Genomic DNA, 26,346 nt, shown 5'->3' with positions numbered 1-26,346 from the left:
AGGAAAATGCTAGAGTTGCAAGTTTTTTATTTTATTTTATTTTATAAATTACTTATGTAATAAGTAGTTATTGGTAAGTAAAAAAATGATGTGAGTGGTGTGTCCATATGCGAGCCAATAAAAATTTGCTACTAGAAAGGTTTGTAAAAATATTATAAAAAAGTTTGTGAATATAACATTACTCTTAAAAGAATCAATGATATTGTTAAAGAGAAATAAAATGTAATTTTATAGAACAAAATTGCTAAAATTAATACACATATAAATAATAATATTTTTTAAAAAAAGTCCAAGGGTAGTTTCGCCCCTCTGACTATTACCCTATCATTTAAATAAAAAAAAATGATGTGACAAGATTTATAGAGAATTTAAATTTAATAAAAAATATTTTTGTATGTGAAATTATATATTTTATCATTTAAAGAAAATATAATGTAACAAGGTTTAAATATCAAATAAAATTTAAACATAAAAATTATATTAAAATAATAATATATAAAATTGTGAAGTATCAAAAAGTTACGATACATATAATATGTTTCGCTTTTGCTTTCATACAGCTGCATGTGTTCATTTAAATATTGAAAATAAGCTGGAGAGGACCAACGTGCCCGACTAGATATTTGGAATTTGTAATAATTATGTCGGGAAAATTTTGTAAGTGCCATGACAATTCTTTGTCTTTATGCGAAAGGACAAACTGATTTGAATCACACTGGACTTGCTTATGATAATAAAATATAAAAATCGTAATTAATCGCTTTATTAAAGACCTCTCTGTTATTTCATTCTGATAATTACATTGAGGGAAGGGGAATTTGAGTCTCTTAGCTTGTAGTAATTTAATCACTCCAGAGTATATAAGTACAACAATAAAAGATATGGCTTGTATCTATAGTTAAGAGTTAGTCGGGCTTAGGTTTTAATTATTTGGTCAGATACAGCTTATGAGGTCTTAAAACTATTTAAAGAAAATATGATATAGCAAGGTTTATATATAAAATATAATTTAAACACAATTAAAATATTATATTAAAATAATAATATATAAAATTGTGAGGTATTAAAAACTTGTATTACATAATATCATGAGGTCAAGACAATGTTTTGCTTTCAATTATGTTTGGCTTTCATATATATTGTAGATTATAGTTGCATGTGTTCATTAAATATTGAAAATTAAGCTGAGGAAGACCAACATTTTGGCACTTATAATAATTTCCCTATTAGACATTTGGAATTTGAGATAATGGTGCCAGGAAAAGTTTGTATGTGCCAAGATAGCTCTTTGTCTTTATGTGAAAGACAAATTGATTTGAATCACTCTTCCTTGATTATCATAAAAAAATATAAAAATCATAATCAATCGCCTTATTAAAGATCTCTTTGTCATTTCTTTTTGATAATTCGATACGTACATTAAGGGAAGGGGGACCCTTAAACCATTTCAAATTTCACAAATTAAACATTCATCAGTCTATATTAAACCACAAATGCACAAATATAATTTCTGTTCAATTAAATAGATTGAGTTTTAATTTGTTACTTTTAAAATTATAAAATTTAATTTGTTAGATTTTAAAACATCAAGGTTTAATTTATTACTTTTGAAATTATGGATTTGTTACATCCCAAAACTATAAGATTTTAAATATAATTTTTACCAAAAAAAAAAAAAACTAAAAAAAAATTTGAGTTTTGTTTAGTCTCTCTTTTAAATTTAAAAAAAAAAAAAAAAAAAAAACTCAAACATGAATCTTAACTAACGTACATAAATTCTTCAATTTATTATTCTAAGTTCACTATTTTAATAATTTCTGTTAAAAGAGAGAAAAAAAAAAAAACCGGATTCTACATACTAAATATCCACATCATGTGTACCTATTGTAGTATGTAAAATATGAAGTAAAGTTAAGAAAATAATAAACAACATTTTAAATTTTATCCAGCATGACATAATTGTGATAAGATTACGTATGTACGATGCAGAACAATGTTTGTTTGGCCCCATTTATTGTGAATTTTTTTTAAAAAGTTTTAAAAATGACAACATAATAATATCTCATAGGAAATAATTACCAGTAAAAATATATTACACAAACTTTTGAAAAAATAAATTTTTATATTTAATATTTTTTTAATAAATAGTGTATTAACATAATAATTTTTTAGTATAATTAATATAGAAGACTAAAGAAATTCAATATAAAAATAAAATAAAATAAATGAGTTGTTGAAATTTGAAACCTCTTGCAACAATTTCTTTTAAATAAATATTCTTTCCTTTAATAAGTTGGACTCAAGTTACAACTGATTTATTTAACTTTAAGCAATGTTATATTGCCTAATATATTTTTATTGGATTAATTTCTAAAAATCTCATTGTTGGATAACATGTTTTCTATATTTTTAACACACATAACAAGTTTTATGTCAATCGAATGCTATTTGCTATTCAATTTAGAAACCTAACTTTTATGCAGAATTTTGTATACAAAAACTTGAAATCTAAATATTGGATGAATGACATAGTTATTGATCTCAAATCATATTGAAAATTTTCATGCATATAAAGTATGAGAAAAAAAAAATTGTAATCCAACGGTAAATTTTATGAATTTATCATCTAATAAAAAATATTTTGTGGTATAACATAACTTAGAATTATATCTAATATAATTCTAAGCAACATTATACTACTTAATAACTTTTTATTGAATTAATATTTCAAAAATCTTACTATTAGATTATTATATTCCCAACACATATCAAATTTGGTACTAATTAGATACTAGTTATTATTCCAAAAATAATATTGATTATCATTTGTTTGAAGAAAGAGACCTGTATATAAATATATATACGGACGGTGCTGTAAAGATGAATCAATTCTTTGAAAAAAAAAAAAGTAATTAATATGAAATTTAATTGATTTATAAAATCAAATTTAAATTTTTAAGTGTTTGCTTTGCTGTAACAATTTATAGTGTTTTGGAATATGAGAAAACTCAAAAGCTTTGACTCGAAAAGAAATAAAAGTATTCTCAAAAAAAAAAAGAAAAAAGTAAAATAAAGAACAGGTCAAAAGAAGTTGCAGTATAATAAGAATTTGGCGTCTTCCAGACCATGCATGTTCACTGAACATAAGATTGTTAATTTAACACGTATCTTTATGGTTTTTTCCCTTACAGCATACTGTCTTGTCACTCATGGACTAAGTCAATAATTAATAATAATAGTAATACACGCATAAGAAATTCTGTTTGAGAAAGATATCTAGACGCTTCTTCTTGTTTGTATCGTATGTTCCAGGAGAGTGAAGCATCACTGGTTATGTCATACCAATCAATTGCCCTACAAGAAACGAATTAAGTTGCAGAAGATAAGAAATCATTTCTGAGCTCCCCTTGGCCTTTAGTTTAATAAAACAACAAAAATAATACATTATGGAAAATGTTAACAAGCACCATGCGGCTTCCTTAATGTGAATTCTACATAATATGAGAATGAGATAAATAAAAGAAAAAAGACATAAAAGTACTTATTAAGTTGAAAAAATGACATAAAACTGCAAAAAAGACAACAATTGCTAGAAAAAAGTAAAAAAAAATTGTTGTTAATAGGCGCCGTTAACACAACCTATAGAATAAAAAGCAAAAGACAACTCCAGACTCCAGGGTGATCTTGGACTTAGTTGTCTGTCAATTTTAGAAAAAAAAAAGGGGTTTTGAATTTTTAGCACAATCCATGACTCAGAATTGATCTAAAATTGAATTATTGTAGAGATGCATCTAGGGAATAGTCGTTGCAAAGCAAATTCTCTCTAGATACACATGTCGTGATATTTTATTTCACAATTGAATCTGTAAGGACACAAAAATATGGCGACCCAAACTCACTTAGAATAGTGAAATTTGTGCTATCTAGCTAGGCCCAAATCAATAGATATTTGTAAAGAGAGTGGGGGTAAAACAAGTTAGGCTTAGCCTGAGGATTCAGACAAAGAAGGAATGAACGAAAGCCAAAGATTAAGTATATAAATGGTTCTTCGCCCGAGGACGATGTTCTTGCACAAGGATGTACATTTGGCTCTCCCTCTCTCGTTCTAATCTTTTTCTCTTGATTTTTTGGAGATCCCCTTTCATCTGGAAGTCCTCTTTCTTTATATACTCCTCAGCTTATTGTATCCTAACCCTCCATCTACAATCCCCTACACTCTCCTTAGGATACTTGTCCCTTTAAACTTCTATTGAAGGTGGTAGAAGGAGATGCTTAATTGTGAATTCTACTGTTCAAGTCACTTCCTTATCAATACAGCTGATAAAGCTGTTGCCAATTATTTAATGTAGAGGTAGTAGGTGAGCTTTCACTGGAAACTTCCTTCACCTACCTTGACTCTCACTGAACACCATCCTTTCCATTTGGCCTTCCAGGAAGTATTTTGTCCCCTCTCCTCCCATCCTCAAGCGAATTTCCTCCTCAGGCTTAGAATGCTTTTATAATGATAGTCACAGCTTGTTGTATTCTTTCTCGGTCCTCGGGTCCCCACAATAGCCCCCTAAAACCTTGCTATTAGCCCTGAGATAAAAAAGTAAGGTTTTAGTTGTGCAACCTTAATTGGTACGTGCCAGACACGTTCCCACATGGTAACATCTCTTCATCTGTCTTCAGCACATTCCTGACGCTTCAGTATCCATGATCTTGTATTTATTGTGTCAGGCAGCTGCTTGCCCCCCCCCCCCCTCCCACCTTCTACGGTGTGATGATGATCCTACGATCCTCATTTACCCATATTTACAAGAGGGAATTTTACCGCTCATTTTTCACCCCTATATAAAGAGAGGTTGAGGTTGATTTTACTCTATTTATTCACTTTGCAACTTTTTCGTTGAAGCAGTAGTCCGAGGAGAGATTCTTCTATTGCTTGTAGGTGCGTCCAAATTCATTTACTTTTATACGTAGATTCTTCGTTACCTACACCATAAATTTCCATGGGTAGATTTGCTAGTTTAGTGGATACCCCCGAAGGCATGGTCGCCTTTAGGGCTCAATATAGGATTCCTAACAGTGTTGAACTCCAGCACTGAATTAGGCAAATGGCTGGTCATGAACAAACCTCCTGACTCAATAGTGATTCCGATGATTGCCTTCATAGAAGGAAGGATGGAAATTCCCATGGGCACGGTTACTAGAGACTTCTTTATGAATTATAGGTTGAACCCCACATAATGCTCCCCCAACGTCTTTAGGGTTCTCAGTAGCGTAGATATGATAAACCATAAGATGGGGGACTAACCTCACATGACATGATGCGAACTGAATATACAACTGCCAAAAAGGAAAGGAAACCAACTACTATATCAAATGTAGGGTCCTAGCTGTTAGGTTAATTTCTTGTATGCCTGAGTCAAACAAGTGCATGGACGAGGACTTTCTCATCGTCTCAGGAGACTGGCATGATGGGTTGCACTGTCCTACCTAAGATGGGGAACTAGGTAGGGTTCCTACAGACATTAGATGCATGTAAGATTTTCACATTCAGATAAAGAAAACTTTTATAAGGATTTTTTCTAATCTATGACTTATGTTGCATGTTTATTGGCAGACGAACATCACACCACCTCGAACAAGAGCTTAGTGAATTTTTCTGAGCTAAACTGCATCCTTAAGTCAGAAATTTTTGTTCACAGAGATGGTCAGCTTTGGGAGTTGCACGTGATCCTTGGTTTCAACCTTATCTCCAAACATTTCCAAAGCCCTAAACACATAATTAGAGCTAAGGATCCAAGGCTAGCTCTAATTGACGTAGCAGTTCCGGGCTTCCTAACAACAGCTTCTCCTCCATCTGGAACACAAGACGACCAACTTCCAGCCTCGCTCATAACCAAACTCCTTACTCTCAGGAGCCACCCATACCTTCAAACAACGAAGCTGAGGAACGCACTCCCGAAGCCACCCAGGAGGTGACAAATAAGGACTTTGAAGTCTTCTACAAGCAAGAAGACCCCGAAGACCTCCATGGCCCTTCCCAGTGCCGTTTACTTCTTACCCAGATCGGCACCAGCCAAGAAAAAGCCAACATCCCTGAAGGAATGGTGCTCGAGGAAAAGACTCTAGACCTGCTGGCATTGCTCACAGCCCACGTTGAGGGTGCCTCCCCAGCAGTTCCCGTGGTGCTCGACCACCAACTTTTACCCCTACGTGTGCATCCTCTGGTGACGCCGTTGATAAATAAAGAAAAAGAGGCCAAGGGGGCAAGGAATCTGAGGATGTTGAAAAGGGAGAGGTTATATGCCCTTCGCAGCAGCCCCCAACTAAGGAGGCCCGAACAACTAGGGCTCAGCAGAAGAAGAGTGCTCCCTCGTATGGAAGCCCTCGTTTGTTTTATGTTCCGAGAACTCGGTCATGGATAACGCCACCCTGAGGGATTCCCAGAAGGGTAGGTCGGGCATCCTTTCAGAATGCCTTGAAAAGGCTCTTCTCCTTCTCGATGATATGCATGAGCTGCAATCCTTGAGGATGCGTGAGGTCTTTCTTTCACTTAAGAGAGACCTTGTTAAGGTATATACCTATCCATTACTCTTATACACTTATGCAAAATTTGTACAGATACTTATACTTAACATTTTTTGCAGTCGGTGCAAGCAACCTTTGTAACTGAGGAATGGGTGGATCATGCCTTGGGTCAAGCCCACAAAGCTGAGGGTAAGCTAGAAACGGTTGAGAATACCCATGTTGATTCTGAGAAGAGGCTTAAAGACGCTCTCTTCCACCTGGCCGAGGTAGAGAAATCTCGAAAGAATGCTAAATCTGCTTTGGCCATTTATGAGAAACAGGTTAAGGAGGCCAGGGCTACTTAGAAAAAGGCCGAAAATCAGATGGCCTTAGCCATGGTGAAGCTGAAACAGCAACAGAAACAGCTGAAGGCCAAGGACGTTGAGAAGGCTAAAGCCGAGCAAGTAGCCTATGACGCGGGCATAACCAAGAATGCCCAAAGTCTGATAGCCCAGCTCCGGGACATTGCTCGGGCCTTTTGCCTCAAGGTGTGGGGTCAGGCCTTAACCATAGCTGGAATTAGTACTGAATTAGAGCCTAGGGCTCTTGATAAAGTATACTATCTTCCAGCTCTGCGCCTTGCCCCTAGCCCCACTCAACCTGCAGCTGATCCCATCTTTGCCACTGCCTCTGCCTCGACCTAGCCCACCACTACTTCAGCTGCTACACCCGTTGTGGAAAAAGAGCAAGATCAGCCTCCTCCATTATCTATTGTGGATGTGGACTTAGAGGAGGCTACTGAAGTTAGGCAGTTAAAGAGGAAGAATAAAGAGAAGGGAAAAGAGAAAGAGAAAGAGGTCTCAGCGTACCTTAGTCTCAGTTTAAGAACTATCATGAAATTTTGTACCCAAGCCAAGTTTTGTTGATGCCCTTATCTTTCTCTTATTGTAAACCCATTCCTAAGCATCAATGAATATCCAATTTTTACTCATCCAAGTATAATTTGTCTAAGTATAATTTCTATTATTTCCCTTTTTAATATTATCTGAAACGTGCTAACCTATATTTAACCTAATTTATTCCCAACACTACTCCATCCAATTTTGAATGACTCTTAATAAAGTTGTTGGATTGACACTTAATGTTACTTGCAATGATATTCTGGCACATGGTAAAAATTTCAAGTGAGACTTACCTTAACTTGGACTTAGGATGTTAAAGACCAATTTGCCCAGAACTTGTGATCTGAGGAGGTGGGCAAGACTTATGATTTTATCCAACACTTAGAAAATTTCACGTAAGGGTTAATTTATCCAAGGTCTATGATCCGAGGTTCTGTTTAACACTTAAAAACTTTTACATAAAGGTTAATTTAAGCAAGGTTTGTGACCCGAGGAGTCGTACAAGACCATGATTCTATTTAACACTTAGAAACTTTTTGTATAAAGGTTAATTTACCCAAGTTTTGTGACCCAAGAAGTCGAACAAGACCAAGATTCTATTTAACATTTAGAAACTTTTTGTATAAAGTGCTAATAGTACAATCTATAGCAATAGTGAGACATAAATGAGCTAGACATGAATAAAAAGAACTTCATATCATTAATAGTAATAACATCGCAGATTGTTTACATTCCAAGGTCGTGGAATCACATTTTCATCTAGGTCTTCCAAATAATAAGCCTTAATGCCCACCACTGATATTATTCTGTACAGACCTTCCCAGTTGGGGCCCAACTTCCCCCAAGACGGGTTCCTAGCTGTTCCAACCAACTTTCTCAGAATTAAATCTCCCGGGGCTAGTGGTCTTAACTTCACTCCTTTGTCATACCCTTGTTTAAATCTCTGCTAGTAATGTGCCATTTTCACTGCAGCCACTTCTCTTCTCTCCTCATCCAATTCCAAGTTGGTCGGGAGCAAGCAATTATTCTCCTCGACGCTGAACTGATCAGTTCTTAGGGTTGGGAACCTTGACTTAAGGGGAATTACTGCTTTAGTCCTATAAGTCATTGAAAAAGGAGTCTGCCCAGTTGATCTTCGGGGGGTAATGCAATAAGTCCATAGCACATAGGGTAATTCATCCACCCACCGTCCCTTTGCATCATTCAACCTTTTCTTTAATCCAGACACTATAGCCTTATTAGTAGCCTCAGCTTGCCCATTCCCCTGTGGATAAGTAGGAGTATAATATCTATTCCTAATCCCCAACTCCCCACAGTATCTTCAGAAGGCCTTACTATCAAATTGAAACCCGTTGTCCGAGATTAGCGTGTGTGGGACTCCAAACTTGGTGATGATATTTCTCCATATAAACCTTCTAGCATCCACATCCCTAATATTGGATAAAAGTTCAGCCTCTACCCACTTAGTAAAATAGTTTGACAAGGAGCCATCTTCGGTTTCCTATGGCTCGAGGAAATGGCCCTACTATGTCCAAGCCCCACTGAGCGAAAGGCCAATGACTAGAAAGTGGGTTCAGAACCCCCTTCCCAGTTAATGAATATTTGGGGTATATCTTTGATATTGATCGCACTTCTTAACATAATTTTGAGAGGTTTTCTGCATGCTTGGCCACTAATATCCTTGGGTAAGGGTCCTGTGGGACAAAGACCTCCCACCTGTATAGCTCCCATAAATCCCCTCGTGCAATTCCTCTAACAATGGCTCCACTGCCTCGGGATGTACACACAGTAGATACGGCCTCGAATGAGATCGTTTATACAACTTCTACCATTCAAACAACCAGTAACGTGGGGCCTTCCAACGTATCTTTTCTGCCTCACCCTTATCATCGGGTAACAGTCTTTGCTTTAAGAAAATTACCAGGGGGTCCATCCAACTTGGTCCAACCTGGATACTATGCACTCCAACCAAGGGCTTCTCTATAAAGTTGGGATGGACCATGTCTTCAACAATGACGACCTGTGGCAGATTTGATCCCAAAGAGGTTGCCAACATAGCTAAAGAATTTGCATGAGAATTCTATCCCCTCGAGATTTGCCTTAAAGTGAAGCTCTTGAAATGGGACTGAGCCTGTCTAAACTTAACAAGATACCCCTGCATGCATTCAAACTCACCATTGACTTGCCTAACAACCAACCGAGAATCTGAATACACTTCCACCCTTCTTCTCCTAACTTTTTAACCATTGCCATCCCAGCCAATAAAGTTTCATACTCAGTTTCATTGTTCGTGGCCAAAAAACCCAAACGAAGTGATTTCTCCATCACTAGCTTCTTCGGGGTTATCAACACGATTCCTATTCCTGATCCTTTTTGGTTAGCTACTCCATCCGTGTACACTTCCCAGGTGACAACAGCAGAAACCGAAAGCATCATAGCCTTAACTATTCCTTTCCTATCATCAGCCATGCATTCTGTAAACTCCACCACAAAATCTGCCAAGACTTGTCCCTTTATGGCAGTACGAGGCATGTACCTGACATCATAGGCACCCAGCATGGTCCCCCATTTAGCAATCCTACCCATGTAGTTTAATTTTTGTAGGAGAGCTTTTAAGGGGAGCTGGGTAAGCACCACCACAGTATGTGCTTGAAAATAATGTGGAAGCTTCCTCGTGGCGTGTACAATGGCTAACACTACCTTCTCTAGGGGTAAATAACATGTCTCAGCTTCGTGCAAGGATTTACTAACATAGTAAACGGGTCTTTGTACTTCACTCTTGTTTCTGACTAGAAGCAGACTAGCTGCATAATCCGTGACTGCTAAGTATGCATATAATATTTCTTCCTTCTCGGGCCTAGAGAGGACAAGAGGGCATGGAAAATACTGTTTAAACTCCTCAAAAGCCAATACGCACTCCTCAGTCCATTGAAAGTCCTTCCATTTGTGGAGGAGCTGGAAAAATGGACGACACCTATCTGCTGAACGAGAGATAAATCTATTCAAAGCTGCTGCCATCCCTGTTAACTTCTGTACCTCCTTAAGATTCTGATGGGAATGCAAGTTGTTAATAGCTTTAATCTGATTGGGATTGACTTCAATTCTCAATACAAAAAACTCTTCCCCCAAGTCTGCTAAGTGCTCCTCAACCTGTTTGCTCTTTATCACCATATCATCGATGTATGCCTCCACATTTCTCCCAATCTGTGACTCGAACATCCATGTCACCATTCTTTGATATGTGGACCCTGCATTTTTAAGGCCAAAAGGCATCACCCGATAATGATAATTGCTAGTGGGAGTTCGGAAAGCAATTTTCTCCTGATCGTGTAATGTTAAAGGTATCTGATGATACCCTTGGAAAGAATCCAAGAAACTCATCCGAGGATGCCCAATTGTTGCATCCACCAACTAGTTAATTCGAGGAACGGGGAAATAGACTTCCTTGATTGCCCCTGCTTACTTAAGTTTATTCACTTTAACTTTTACTGCCTCAGCATGCTCTTTTAACGAGCACCGAGGTGGTTGCTTCCATGGAACCACATCTGAATTCACATTCAGTTGGTGACATATAAACTTTGGATCAATCCTGGGCACGTTATAAGTACTCCAAGCAAACACATCCAAATTATCTTCCAAAAACTTCACCAATGCTGCTTTCTCTAAGGGTGGCAATTGAGACCCCACTTGAAAGTATCTCTCCTCATCTTAACCAATTAAAACCTTTTCCAATTCCTCGAATAACACCCCCCCGAACTTGATCCTAAGTCCTACTTGGGGACCCTTTGATTGCTATGGGATTCGTTCCTCTTCTGCCATAACTTGATCCCCAGGTTGCCGTGTAATGGCTACTATCAGGCACTGCCTAGCCATTGCTTGAATTCCTACTAATTCTCCTACTCTCCCCTATGTGGGATTCTTAACTTTCAAATGTAAGGTTGACAAAATTGCTCCCATAGCATGAAGCCATGGTCTAGCCAGGATGGCCGTGTAAGGGGAATAAGCTTCGACTACAATGAAGCTAACTTGAACCTGTTCATCCCTAGCCTGTACAGGTAACCTTATCATTCCGCGGGGAATTACCAATCTCCCATCAAAGCCCACTAATGGTGAATAATCTCCGGGTACATAATCTCCGCTCCACTTCCCTAGTCTACCAAAACCCTTCTTACATCATACCCCCCCGATTCGAATGGTTACCACCAAGGCTTCATCATGTGGCTAGAACGTCCCCTCCTTCTCTTCTTCTGAAAACCTAAAGTGGGCATAGCCACCATTTTGGCCTTTTTGGAAGCCTGACTCCTGTCTTCCAAGTCAGGACCCGAAACCACAGACATAACCCTCGAGCAGGTTCCAGCATCGCCCTTGGGCTTAGCAAAAATGACATTAATTGTGCCCAAGGTTGGCCGAGGAGCTCCATCCCTTTGATACCCAGTTTCGGGTTGTTCAAATTGACTAGCCGGTTAGTGTAAGAATTGCCTCAACTACCCTGCCTTCACTAGTTGACCCAGATGATCACGTAAATTCCTGTAATCTTTAGTTGTGTGTCCTTTTTCCTGATGATAATGGCAGTAAAGGCTCTGGTTTCTCTTGGATGGGTCCCCACCCATTTTATTGGGCCATTTGAAATATGGTTTTTTTTTTATTTATTTTTTATTTTTTTAATCTTTTGCAATATTTGATAGATAGGCTCTTTAAACAACGAACTAACCATCAGAGCACCCGTAAATGATGTCTGGTTGGGGAAATCTCTCTTTGGCCGGTTACTGTGATATCCTCCTCCTCGAGGATCCCTCTTTTCAGGAAAAACCTTTGCCTTGCCCTTTCCTTGGGCCTGATCTTCCTCTACTCGTTTGTACTTATCAATGCGATCCATAAGCTGGCGTATACTAAGGGTAGGCTTCATTGTTAGTGACTTTCTCAGCTTAGGCTCTGTCGGAAGCCCTACCTTAAAAGTTCTCACTGCCATGTCCTTGAAATCCCCATCTATTTCATTGTACGTTTCCCAATATTTGTTCGAATAGGTCTTGAGGGTCTCCCTTTCCCTCATTGCCATAGACAACAGAGAGTCTAAAGGCTTAGGGACCCTACTGCACGTCACAAATCTAGCACGAAATGCTCTTGTCAACTCCTCAAAGGACCTTATTGACCCATCTTCCAAAGCATCAAACCATCGCATAACCACAGGCCCGAGGCTGGAAGGGAATACCTTGCACATAAAGGCTTCATTGCCAAAATAGACTACCATTTTCTGATTGAAGGGATCGAACCTTCCATTGTAGATGGTGAACATTGGTTATAAAAACCGGTGGGGAAGCCTGGCCTTGTTGATTCTCCTAACGAAAGGTGACTTTGAGATTTGACAAAGTGCCTTACTCATTGCGTCATTCCCCATGCTAGGGTGAGATGACCCTTGCCCACACTTGAACTTGCCATTTTTTAGTTTATCCCAGTGTGAAGATGCTGAGAAGGACTCATTGGATGAGGTTCTAGACCTATGGCGATATGAGCGATCCATACTTTTCTCTGATCCACTACTTGATGGGGGTGATGGACTCCTTCTACCACTCTCCCTTCGTAGCAATTTCCTGTGCAAGTGATCTATCTCAAGTTTCAGTTTTTTCGTTTCCTACTTGTGCGAAACATGGCTCCTTGTCCTTGAGTGACTCCTCTTAGTACGCTTCATATGATAGGACTCTACCATAACACTTGGCATATGATGTCTGTCTCTCCTTTGCTTCAGATTAACAAATTGATTTTCCCTCTATGAACCAACAGATTCTTCCCTATTCTGTTCCAGTTTGGCCATGGATAACCAAAAACAAAACCTTGTTTTCTCATAGACGGCGCCAATTGTAAAGACACAAAAATCATGGCGACCCAAACTCACTTAGAATAGTGAAATTTGTGCTATTCGGCTAGGCTCAAATCAATAGATATTTGTAAAGAGAGTGGGGTAAAACAAGTTGGGCTTAGCCCGAGGATTCAGACAGAGAAGGAATGAACGAAAGCCAAAGATTAAGTATATAAATGGTTCTTTACAATCTTGCTTGAGGATGATGTTCTTGCATAAGGATGTATTTTCTCTCTCTCTCTCTCTATCACTATTCTTGTTCTAATCTCTTTCTCTTGATTTTCTGGAGATCCCATTTCATCTGGAAGTCCTCTTTCTTTATATGCTCCTCAGCTTACTATATCCTAACCCTCCATCTACAATCCCCAAGACTCTCCTTAGGACACTTGTCCCTTTAAACTTCTGTTGAAGGTGGTAGAAGGAGATGCTTAGCTGTGAATTCTACTATTTAAGTCACTTCCTCATTAATATAGTTGATAAAGCTGTTGCCAGTCATTTAATGTGGAGGCAGTAAGTGAGCTTTCACTAGAAACTTCCTTTACCTACCTTGACTCTCGCTGAACACCATTCTCTCCATTTGGCCTTCTAGAAAGTATTTTGTCCCCTCTCCTTCTATCCTCGGGCTAGAAATTCTTTTATAATGATATTCCCAGCTTGTTGTATCCTTCCTTGGTCCTCGAATCCCCACAGAATCAATTTAAAAAATACTTAAAATTAAGGATTTATCAATAGGTAATTTTTCATACCAAAATATATCATTTTAAAAATTTAGTAATAAAAAAAACTCTTTATTCTACTTAAATTTCATATTGATATATTCAAAACATTAAGGAATGAGAATCATTAATTTTGGATTTTTCTTTTTCTTTTTAATGATTTATTACGATTTCTTATTAATTTATGCCTTTTCTAGACTAATAATATAGCAAACCAATTGTAATTAAAATTGAAATGACCAAAAGGGATATATAAATTAATATATGCTCTAAAATTGAAGATATTATAAAAATTATAAAAAAGGGGTCTCACAATTATAGGAATCAACCTCATACAATAACTATTCTAGCTCTATCGTAGGTCTACCATATGTTTCTCGACTTTGGCAGACTGTAATAAGTGATTGAATATCACTTTCACATTAATCTAATTTTTTTATTTTTGTTTACTAGTCAAAAATCACAATCCTAATGAGATTGTGACATAAATTGTTACTACGTACATCGGTTCTCTCAAAGGATTTGGTGGTCTTTTAAATTAATAGGTGTGCCTCAATTAATTTGTAGGCTAGTTTAATACCATTAGCTAATAACATTTTAGTTGAGATAATTTATGAAAAGTTTGATAACACTACTTCTTTAGCCATAAAACTTTATTATATTTTTTTATTCTAAAAAAAAAGTATATTCTATTTGTAATTCAATGGGGTTGGTTTAATGTTTTTCTTTAAAGTTTTATAACATCCATAAGATCCTATATTTGAAATCTCTAACTCACATCTTGGGGCACTCTTAAACTTGTTTTTAAAAGAAATTAAAAAGGGTAAAATTATTCAGCTTGGTTTTTAATTATATAGAGTTTAAAAAATAACACTCAAATATTTAAAAATTTATAAAATTATCCAATTTGGTTTCTAAAATTTGTCCCATTTTATTTTTTGGCTCTTAAAATTTCAAAAATTTGTGAAATTCTTACCCCATTTTTCCCTTTTATATTTTAGTATTTTCTCAATATTTTTACATTAGTCAAATATGGAATAGAAAATTATTCAACAAATTCAAGTTCTGAAACTAGAAAACCATATTTCATTGTTTGTTTCGCATCAACGCAACATGGTAATGGTGGTTTAGTGAACCATCTTAATTGCCACGATGTATTTTTAATCCACCTGGATTATTACTATATAATTTTTTTGTAATATGGACCTTTTTATCTTTGTTTTTATTCTAGTGTTTTTCAAATATTTTTACATTAATCAAATATGTAATAGAAAATTTTCTTGAAATTAGGGATGGCAATTTAGATCCGACCCGCGGATACCCGGCCCAGCCTGACCTTAATAGGTCGGATTTTATCCGGCCCGATAAAGAATAGGGTTGGGTATGGGTTTTTAAAAAAAACCCGAAGTGGGTCCGGGTTTTATCAAAAAAATCCGAGACCCGGCCCGAAACCCGACCCGGATAAGACCTGGTTACCATGAAATTAGTCAAATTACTAAAAACCCCCCCTTATATATATGTGTGTGTGTGTGTGTGTGTGTGTGTGTAGTTGTAAACCCTAAGTCAATAACCCAGTACCCATCCGCCTCTCCCTAACCCTCAATCTCTCTGTCACTCACGCACAAGAGCACGCCACCACGCATAAGAGCACGTAGCCATGCCTCGGCCTCACTCTGAGTCACTCACGCTCAATCTCACAGCTCACACAGACACTCACTCGCTCAAGCACTTTCCTCTTGAATTGGTTTTGGGTCGTGATCTGCTTGTTACCTAAGCACTTTTCCCTCTATCTCTAGATCTAAAACCCAAGGCCAAAGACCTCAAGCTCTCTCTCTCTGATCTCTAACTCAGGGCTAAGACTCTCTTCTCTCTCCATTTCTATTTTTATCTTCTTCTTTATATTTATTTTTTGTTTGATCTGAAATCTCCTCCGTTGGTTTGGTTATTTCTGGGTTTGAGGATTGAAAAATGGGATTTTATTTATTTATTTATTTATTTTAATTTGGGTGTGGCTATGGAGATTTGAAAAGAAGGGATTTTTGGGATTGGTTGTTGGCCGTGGGTTTGATGTTGAGTTTGGGGCTTGTTTCAAAAAAGCTTCCTTTTTGCTTGGGCTTAACAGGGCCCGTGGGGCTCGGCGGGAGCGGGTCCGGGCCCTTGGAAAAAATCCGTTTAGTAAACGGGTCGGGTCCAAGCCATGGGTCTTGGCCCGCGGGTCAGGTCCGGGTATGCAAAAACCCGGCCCGAATCCGACCCGTTGCCATTCCTACTTGAAATCAACCCTAGGGGATTCCTCCTTTCTCAAAAAAGAAAGTTTGTTCAATTTTTTAGTTTGGTATCTAGAGTTTCAAAAATGTCACTCAAATCCTTAAATTTATATAAAATGATCCAACTTGGTTAATAAAACTTTTCACGCTTTATTATTTAATCCCAAAAATTTCAGACATTTGTAAAATGTTTACCCCACTTTTTTCTTTATATCTAGCATTTTCCATTATTTATACATTAGTCAAATATGAAATAGAAAATTATTCAACAAATTCAACTTCAAAAACTAGATTTGTTAGTTTCTATATGTGTATAGATTTGTTGGCAATTCACGTGAGCACAAACTTGTCTAAATATAGATTACTAAGTCTATATATGGGTATTAAACAATGCTCAAGGTGCTGCTAGTTAGTGTGCAAGAATAGGAAAGCTGCTTATTCAAGAATTGAAATTTCATCAGTTTTGATTGATCAAAACTTAAGTTCAAACAATTGAAAGCCGTATTTGCAAAATCAGTTTTCAGCCCATTAGCTTATCAGATGATTATGGTTTCAGTTTTAATTCACTTAGTATTTAAAGGAAACCCTAAGGCAAGTTTTCAGAGACTTAGGAGTTTCTCATTTGAGATTTAAAAGGTTCTGTGCCTTCTCCTTTCAAAGTCACTATCGGAAATCAATTAATCTACATACAATTTGAACAGGTAGACCTGAAGTTGCTACAAACCAGTCATCAAAGGTATTGGATCTAAACCTTTAAGGGTGATCTTGGAGTCATAGACTGGAGGTCTACGTTAAAAAAAACCTTCAAGGGTGGTCTTGGAGTCGTGGACTGGAGGTTCACGTTTGGAACAAATCTATATCAGAGAAGTCTGTGGAATTCAGAGCTAAGTTTGTTAACTCTAATTAGGTTTACTATGAATTAAATATTCTGACTATAAACTTCTATCTGATAGTGGATTGTTCTTCTTGGGATTGGTCCCCCTAGGTTTTTTACTATGAAACTAGTTTGTTTTTTGGTTTTCCTGAATCATCATATCATTGCATTATTTACTTTTCCACTGTGCATGATATGTTTGATTATTTTTTTAACCTAAGTCTTGCATAATTAATATAATTAACAACTTGGCCTTAAAATTGGTTAATCCTTGTTTGTTCAGGGGTTTAAAATATAACATTTATGTTTCATGATTTAGCTCAAGAGAGGGCAATCATTGTATTCTCAACTGACTCTCATCATCTCTCAATTAATCAAGATCAACCTATTGATTGTCTCTTGACTGAGACTCGTTTGGTTAAAACATGGGAAACCTAAGTTTTAATCAGGTCTCAGTTGGTAATGATGAAATACTTGCTAAAGTATAAAAGAGCACATAATAATTGACTAAAAAAGAGGCTAGAAAGCCATTTTTTTCATCTAAAAAGCAGAAATCACAAGACCTCTCTTTCATCACAACCCTTGAGTTAAAATAGATAATCCAAAGATGATGTGTTTTTTTTATTGGTGATCAAGCTTAAACCACAAAATCTTCATTGTTTGTCACAATGCAGTTCATGATGAGAGAGTCTCATGATATAGAAGAGTCCAAATGACTCAGAGTAGATTGTGGGGTCATGTCTATAAGAATTTATTGGATAGCAATTAGGGATTTATGTATATCTCAATTGTAATACTTTAATTCTAAATAGTAAAAATTTCCTTGAGGTTAGGATTAAACCCTGTAATGAATTTTCCTGGGAATGAGTTCATAAGTTTTCTCGTGGTACTTAATCATGATTAAATTGAATGCATAAAGGGTTTTCCTTTTTTTTTTTTTTTAAAGAAAGAATTAGTTATTTTTTTAAGAAAAAATTTTCAATGTGCTTAGATATAATAAGGAAAAAAACATGTTCTTGGGTACTCCTTAATTAAGGAAACAAAAAGTAGAGGTTTAAAAAGGTCATTTCACTTTTGGAATATGTTTGATAAACCGGCAAAGCTTATGCATGCCATGATGCAAGTAATGAACGACAATTGATGCTGTGGTAAAATCAACCGGCAAATCTTTCTTTATAAATGTTAAAATCAATAAAAATCCTATGGTAAACTTGTTTTCCTGGATTATAAAATGATTATTGCTACTGATGAAAATTATGCTATGTTTATTTATTTATTATTTATTATTATTTTTTATGAACAATATTGATGCTATGTTATTAAAGATGTGGCATGGTATATATAACTATTAGTAAGAAAATTTGATAGGAAAAATGAAGAGAGAGAGAATATAAGGAAGAATGATTTGGTATTAGAAACTTACATTCATAGTAAAAGTTCTTAATCGTTAGATCTTTAATATTAAATAGTATTTATTTAATAAATGCTACAATATAACCATTAAATGAAATATACAATAATTTTGTTATGAGAGTAATTTAATTTTAAGATCACATGACTTGAACTACAAGTAAGATTTTGAATTTTTTTTTTTCAATTAAAGTAGAATTATGAATATAGATACTTTATTTGCATTCCAAATATTATAAGATAAAATAAAACTAGAAGTTTTATAAATTTGGACTTTGATATCTTTAATAAGTACCATTACTTTTAAGTGTTTTAATTTTCTCAATTTCCTTAGGAGTATAATTAAGTTAATAGCTAAGGCTAGCATTTCACATAAATGACTATAATCATGTGACTAACATCTAGACGAAGTTATAATATATATAATCCAACAAATTAAGCATGTGAAATATATATATATATATATATATATAGAGAGAGAGAGAGAGAGAGAGAGAGAGAGAGAGGGGGGGGTTGGGTTCAAGTTATATTTGGTGTAACTCTAAATAATGTTACACTACCCAATAACTTGTTATTAAATTCATATTTTAAAATCCCACTGTTAAATTACATGTTTTATATGTATTTAACATTCATGTTAATTTTCATGTCAATCAGATGTTATTTACCATGCGATCCATAAACTCATCTTTTATGAATTATTTTAAATTACTAAAACTTGAATTTAAATAATTGATTGATAATATGACTATTGATCTTAGATCACTTTGAAATTTTGTAAGCATAGAAAATATATGAATATAATGTATTCCAACGATAGATTTTTTAAAATTCGCATCAAATAATAAATTATTAAGTAATGTAATATTACTTAGAATTATATACACATCAACAACAAGTTGTGTACATGGTATTATAAATAAATAGATAAAATTGTATGCATGATATCCAAAATCGATGTAAAAATATCCATAATTTAACATATAAAAGTGGATGCGAAAAAAAAAGTGAAATAATGGACAGAGTGAGAATAAAAAAGCTGCGGCTAAGAGGCTGTTTGGATGCAAAAATTTTATCACTCAATTTCCGTCACTCAATTTCCATCACTCATCACTCATCACTTAATTTTTCACACCCGTTTGGCACTATCACTCACTTTCCATTACTCAATATTTTTCACACTATTTGTGGGCCCTATACTTGTCACTCGGTGCAACTTTTTTTTTCCCCCAGGACCTAGAAACCTGAACCCAGTGAAAAAAAAAAAAAAAAAAACCCAGGAGGCGAAGACCGAACCCAAAAGAAGAAAGGAAAAAAAAGTCAAAAGGTGGTCAAAAATTGCGGCTAAATTATGACTAGGGATCCCTCATATGTGTTTAATTACAAAAATGTCATTGAGTTATGAGTTATGGAAACTGAAAGCAGCTAAAATGTATTTTCAGTTTTCATAACTCATAACTCAAAAATCAGATAATTGAGTGATGGAAACAGAGTTATCATGTAGCCAAACGGACTTCTAGCTATGGGTCCTACCATTTTTGAGTTATGAATTATGAAAACAAAGAATTGAGTTATAGAAACAAGCCATCTAAATAACCTCTAAATGGTCACACACTTCCACACACATGTAATCATGGAAAGCCACTCGTCAGTATTTTTCTCCTACGACTCACATAAATAACGCTTTTCTGTGTATTGTACCATCAACGAGGTATCAACGTGGGAAGCTAGTTGGATCAATGAAAATTGTCCACTCCATTATATTAAAAAAAGGAAACAGTAAAATCTTTATCTAGAGGATTCTCCACACTCCATTCCAAAGAGTTTGAAAACTGTGCACAATGGAGTAGCGACCCATGCATGTAGTAACAATGGAGTAGGGACCCATGCATGTGAAATCCACGTCTATGTAAGAGGGACCACAATAAACACGATGTCCTCACCTATCTCTGCCACATATATATACAAGGCCATCAATGCAAATACCAGACCAGCATAGTAGTGCCGCTAAAATTGTATTCCTATCTACTCCATGGCCAACCCGATCGCTCTCCCTCTATATAAAAAAATCCCACGTAAAAAATCCCACGTAAAAACACTTTACAAAGACTCTTTGATATCCTAATCTTCTTCCTTCTCCTTTCTCTTCTTATTTATCGTTTTCTCTTCCTCAAAAATCATGGTCTCACTTGGTTGCTTGCCTTCCTATGCGAGTCATGGTTCACCTTCACTTGGGCTCTCGTCATCAGCACCAAATGGAATCCTGTTGAATATAAAACGCATCCAGACCGACTCTTACAACGGTAACCTATAACATGTTGTGCCAATAATACGTTACTTAATTTTAGTTGCCACTACAATTTGTGTTTGGCTGTTCTTCTTCTATATATTTTTATTACATTCTCTTTACCTGGTCAGGTGTCTAACATGATTGATTCATGTTCATAACTTTGATATAGGGTACCTGAACTTCCATCGGTGGACATGTTTGTGACAACTGCGGACCCTGTGCTAGAACCACCTATCATCACAGTAAACACCGTGCTCTCTTTGTTGGCAATTGATTATCCAGCTCACAAGCTAGCTTGTTACGTATCAGATGATGGTTGTTCTCCAATCACTTACTACTCTCTTGTGGAAGCCTCAAAGTTTGCCAAGCTTTGGGTTCCATTTTGTAAGAAGTACAATATTCATGTTAGAGCCCCCTTTCGATACTTTTCTAGTAACCCCCAAACTTTCGGTGGTAGTTCAAGTGATTTTCAACAGGAATGGAAAAGAATGAAGGTAATCCAAATCTGGAGTTATGTCTGAAAATTTATTTTCCATCTTAAGTCACAAATTGGGTATATCTTATAAAAAAAAAAAAATTAAAAAAAAGACCTTTTGTTTGCTATATTGCAGTAATCTAATGGTAAGATTATTACAAATTTTGTTACATAAAATTCATAAAGTCGTATATCATCAATCACAAATTTAAGAAAAAAAATTCAAAAGTTATATATTATATTATTTAAGTCTATTAATCACGTTATTTGGCAGATCAATTTGTAAAAAAGTAATCTGAAATAGTATAGCATTTTTCAATTGTGAAATGGGACAACGATGAGATCTTTGCCTGCAATTTATACAAATTTGTTCGACTTTTTCTTCTGTAGGATGAGTATGAGCGACTTAGCCACAAAATTGAGGATGCGGTCCAAAAGTCCGTGCCAAGTGATTTTAATGGAGACTTTGCAGAATTCTCGAACATAGAACGCAGAAACCATCCAGCTATTATCAAGGTAACATTAACTCCCAAATAAAGAAAAAAGAAAAGAAGAAGAAGTAAAACTCAATGATTCAGGGGAAAAAAAAGACAAAACAGGAAAATAAAAAAATAAAAAACATAAAAACAAAAACAAAAAGCAAAACTCAGTTGAAGAGTTGGCTTATCCTTTCACAAAATCCGCTTATATTAGATTACATACTCATAGTGTATCAATTAAGTAACCAATGTTCCATAAAAAAAAAAAAAAGAAGAAGAAATCAATTAACCAATGATTTCCAAATGGCAGCCGCCCCTTTGACTGTTGAACAGCTATCACTATTGTAGTTTGTCAGAATTTAATTTTTGACCTTTACCATAGTGTAACCTTGCTGACTCGTGAGACTTCAGTGTTTCCCTTTTCTTTTTCTTTTTTTAATAAATCATTTTAAAAAATGTTTTATGAAAAAAATGAAACATAAACTAATTTTTTTAACAAATTTTTTTTTTCAATTTTTCATAATTTTTTTTAAAATTAATTATTAATGTAAGTCCTAAAGACATATATTAACCGAGCCCTATTAAAATTACATGTAAATTCTGAAAGATATCTAGTGTATTGGATTTATTTAAAACATAAGAATGAATGTTATAAGCATGAAACCATTTCTATATAAAAGAAATGTTACATATGTATAAGTTTGATATATGTATGATACTTTGTTCTGATTTATATTATTTTACAATAGGTTATATGGGAGAACAAGATAAGTCTTCTAGATGGATTGCCACATTTGGTTTATATATCAAGAGAGAAGCGACCAAATCATCCACATCATTACAAAGCAGGAGCCATGAATGTTCTCGTAAGATATTCTTTACAGACGATAAAATTTGTAGGATTTTATTTTAATAAATCTTATCACTCTTTATTGATGTATTCTAATTGGCTAACACATTTTTCCCCTTTTTTTGGAACCGTTTGTATCATATATAGGCCAGAGTCTCTGGCTTGATGACGAATGCTCCCTATATGCTGAATGTAGACTGTGATATGTTTGTCAACAATCCAAAAACTGCTCTTCATGCAATGTGCCCACTACTGGATTCCAAGAGTGAAAACAAAATTGCATTTTCTCAATTCCCACAAGTGTTCTATGGTGGATTAAAGGATGACCCATATGGTAATCAAATGGTGGTTTTATTTAAAGTGAGTCAAATTGAATCTTAATCTTACGAAATAAGTCTTTTCTTTTTTCTTTCATACTCTATAATTAAATAAACATCAAATTTCATGGATATGTTACGTGACTAAAGGAAATTTAATAATATGAAGAAAGTTATCATTTGATTAGTCAAGTACTTAACTGTCTTTTATGTGCATATATAGTATATGGTGCATGGAATAGCAGGACTTCAAGGACCTTTTTATGGTGGAACAGGATGCTTTCACAGTCGGAAAGTTATCTATGGTCTATCTCCAGATGATGTAGATTCGGAAAATGGTAAGTAAATTAATTTTGGATTTTAACCTACCAAAAAAAAAAAAAAAATGTCATTCTCTATTAACCATAATGGGGGTACAAACAAATACATGTTTGTTTCAATTTTCTTCAAGTTCAATAAGCAACTAACTCTTAGTGGCAACACGTGAACTTTTGGGTCCATTGGACAATCACTTCATCATCATGGTGGAGATTTTCCTTTTTGTACTACTAATGTTTTATTTTTCTCTTTCCTTTGGCAGAAAAAACGGCTAATAACATTCTTTCAAATTTTGGGAGTTCAAAGGAGTTGATCAAATCAGGTGCTAATGCTTTAAAAGGGAAGACAAATCCACCACCCAATCTTTCGAATTCTATTCAGGCATCATACCAAGTCAGTGGTTCTGGTTATGAGTATGGTACTAGTTGGGGTACAAAGGTCAGTAACAATGCTAAATATGCCACTTTTTTCAAAACTTGTTATGGTGCTAAATAAATTGTAATTATGTGGCCGTTACTGAATCTATTTTTAGTATCTACCAATAGTTAAAAAATGAATAAAAATTTAATCCCTAAATTTTTTCAACAAATATATACAAATCACGAATTAGGAGGACCATTAAACGTATGTAAACCTTACTTTAAAAAATATTTGAAGTTTAGCCGACTATATGCATTAATTTTAAGCGTTATGTTCTTTCAGTGTTTTTTTTTTTTTGGATAAGATGTTTAGCCAGTATATTTCACTGAATATGTATGGGAAGATGCACTTTTAATTACTTCCCTTATTCTTTTTTTATTTATTTAATTTCTTGATTTTTACGGTCCAATATGATGATTGTGGGTGCCCCATTTCAGGTTGGCTGGAAATATGGATCGACCACAGAAGATATCCACACTGGACTAATGATCCATAAAAGAGGTTGGAGGTCGGCCCTTTTATCACCAAACCCACCGGCCTTTTTAGGGTGCGCACCCTCAGGTGGGGCTTCCGTAGCAACCCAACAAAAGAGGTGGGTAACAGGCCTACTTGAAATTCTTTTTAGCAAAAGTTGTCCTATATTTGCTACTCTCTTTGGAGAGCTTCAATTTAGGCAATGTTTGGCATATTTATGGGTCCTCATGTGGGGCCTACGCTCCATCCCCGAGCTATGCTATGCTGCTTTGCCTGCGTATTGTCTCATCACCAACTCCCACTTCTTGCCCAAGGTGAGGACAAACCACAGCAAGCCTCTAATTTTACTTTTGCATATATGCACCTTCCAACGTCTAATTTGTCTTTTTATTGCATGTTTCTGTTCGTATTTGCCACTAAAATAAATTAATGATAGCTTTTTTTGAGGGTGGGGAATTTTCTTTTTCTTAAGACTCTAATTTTGGCGTGGCAAAATTAAGCCCCTTACTTAGATGGAAAATAATAAGAGGGGTAATTTTTAATAAAAAATTAACATCTTATAAAAAGAAATATACAATCTCAATTTGTTAGCTATTAAATTTAGGAACGAAATGTTAATTGTCAAGAATATTATAGCTTAATCAGTGAAGCACCTCTTGTGTGTCAAGATTAAAGTCCTCCCATCAACTATAGAATTATCCAATTAAAAAAAAAAAAAAAAAAAAGCTAATCATTTAAACTTAAAAAATGCATTTAAAAGTCATTCTGCAACCCTAAACCATTACGCTGATGTTTATTTATAACAAGACATATAGAGCTACAATTGTGTCATGCCAAAACTTTGTGTTGTATAAATCTTGTGCATGTCATCATTATTGCCTCTTTATTTTTTGCAAATGTGTTCCACTCTTCCACCAAAACAAAAATCATGTGCATATGGTAATCTCTATTCGAAGTAATAAATTTTCCTATTGTCCAAAATTTGCATGACGAAGCTCATGAAACTATAATATATTCAAAATTAAGTTTATAGTTTTTTTTTTTTTTACTGTTTTTCCAATCTTGCATGAAACTATAATGTATTCAAAATTAAGTTTTTATAGTTTTGTTTTTTGTTTGTTTTATACTGTTTTTCCAACCTTAAAACGTGCATATGTATATTCAGGTGCAAGAACCAACACTATATGTACTAGCTGCTATCTTCATCATTTACAACGTATACACTTTATCCGAGTACCTAAGAAGCGGACAATCAATTCGAGCATGGTGGAATAATCAAAGAATGTCACGAATAAACACAATGAATGCATGGTTATTCGGATTTCTCAGTGTGATACTTAAGCTCTTAGGAATATCCGAGACAGTTTTTGAAGTAACACAAAAAGACCAATCTAGTGATGATGCCAGTGATGCTGAAGCGGGAAGGTTCACCTTCAACGAGTCCCCAATTTTCTTGCCTAGTACAACCATTTTGGTGGTGCACTTGACAGCGTTGGTTGTGAGTTTATTAAAGTTGCAACCTCCAGCTCGTGATGGGCATGGATCTGGGCTAGGGGAGGTATTTTGTAGTGTGTATTTGGTGTTATGCTTCTGGCCATTTTTGAAGGGATTATTTGGGAAAGGAAGACATGGGATTCCCTCATCTACAATATGCAAGTCAACTGCTTTAGCGTTACTTTTTGTGTACTTTTGTAGAAGGGCTACAATAGGTTGAGACTTTGGTCATGAAATTATTTTCTTTGCTCACTACGATTGAAGTTTTGGTCATGAAATTATGATCTTTCTCACGGTAGGTTCAAACTCAAATTTAGAAAATCAAAACTTGTATGAATTCTTGATGTGAGAGATATTATGGTTCAAGAGACTAAATCTACCCTACGTAGGCGCCAATGTATTAACATGTTCCCCCTCCATCCCTACCCCACCCTCGAAGGATTATAGATTTTTTTTTCTTTATGCTTTCCAATAAAGTTTAGTTTCCCTTCGAATTGGTGTTTTAATAATATGTACTCTAATTTGAATAGCAAAAATTCCATACTTTAATTTTCCATTTTGCTTTATTTGCATCTATACGACGTACATGTTCGTTGTTATAAATAAACGTAGCTAATAATTTTATAAAGCCATTAACTCCAATGCCTCATACTTGTTACTTGTCCTCCCCCCACCCCCCTCTTCTTTCCACTTGTTCTTGATTTTTATAAG

General features: G+C 35.3%; 1 pseudogene across 1 annotated transcript; it reads left to right on the top strand.

The window, feature by feature from the left end:
- Nucleotides 1–20,521: 20,521 nt before the first annotated feature.
- On the top strand, nucleotides 20,522–25,890 carry LOC115957327 (annotated as a pseudogene). Its single transcript, XR_004084342.1, has 9 exons — nucleotides 20,522–20,821; nucleotides 20,978–21,302; nucleotides 21,674–21,799; nucleotides 22,512–22,628; nucleotides 22,760–22,946; nucleotides 23,205–23,267; nucleotides 23,510–23,685; nucleotides 24,105–24,455; nucleotides 25,307–25,890. The product of XR_004084342.1 is annotated as a cellulose synthase-like protein H1 (transcript).
- The last annotated feature ends 456 nt before the right edge of the window (nucleotides 25,891–26,346 follow it).

The sequence above is a fragment of the Quercus lobata genome, chromosome 8 (genome assembly GCF_001633185.2).
Source record: "Quercus lobata isolate SW786 chromosome 8, ValleyOak3.0 Primary Assembly, whole genome shotgun sequence".
Classification (NCBI taxonomy): domain Eukaryota; kingdom Viridiplantae; phylum Streptophyta; class Magnoliopsida; order Fagales; family Fagaceae; genus Quercus; species Quercus lobata.
Note: the sequence above shows the minus strand (reverse complement) of the source record. Positions and strands in the feature narration are given on the sequence as shown.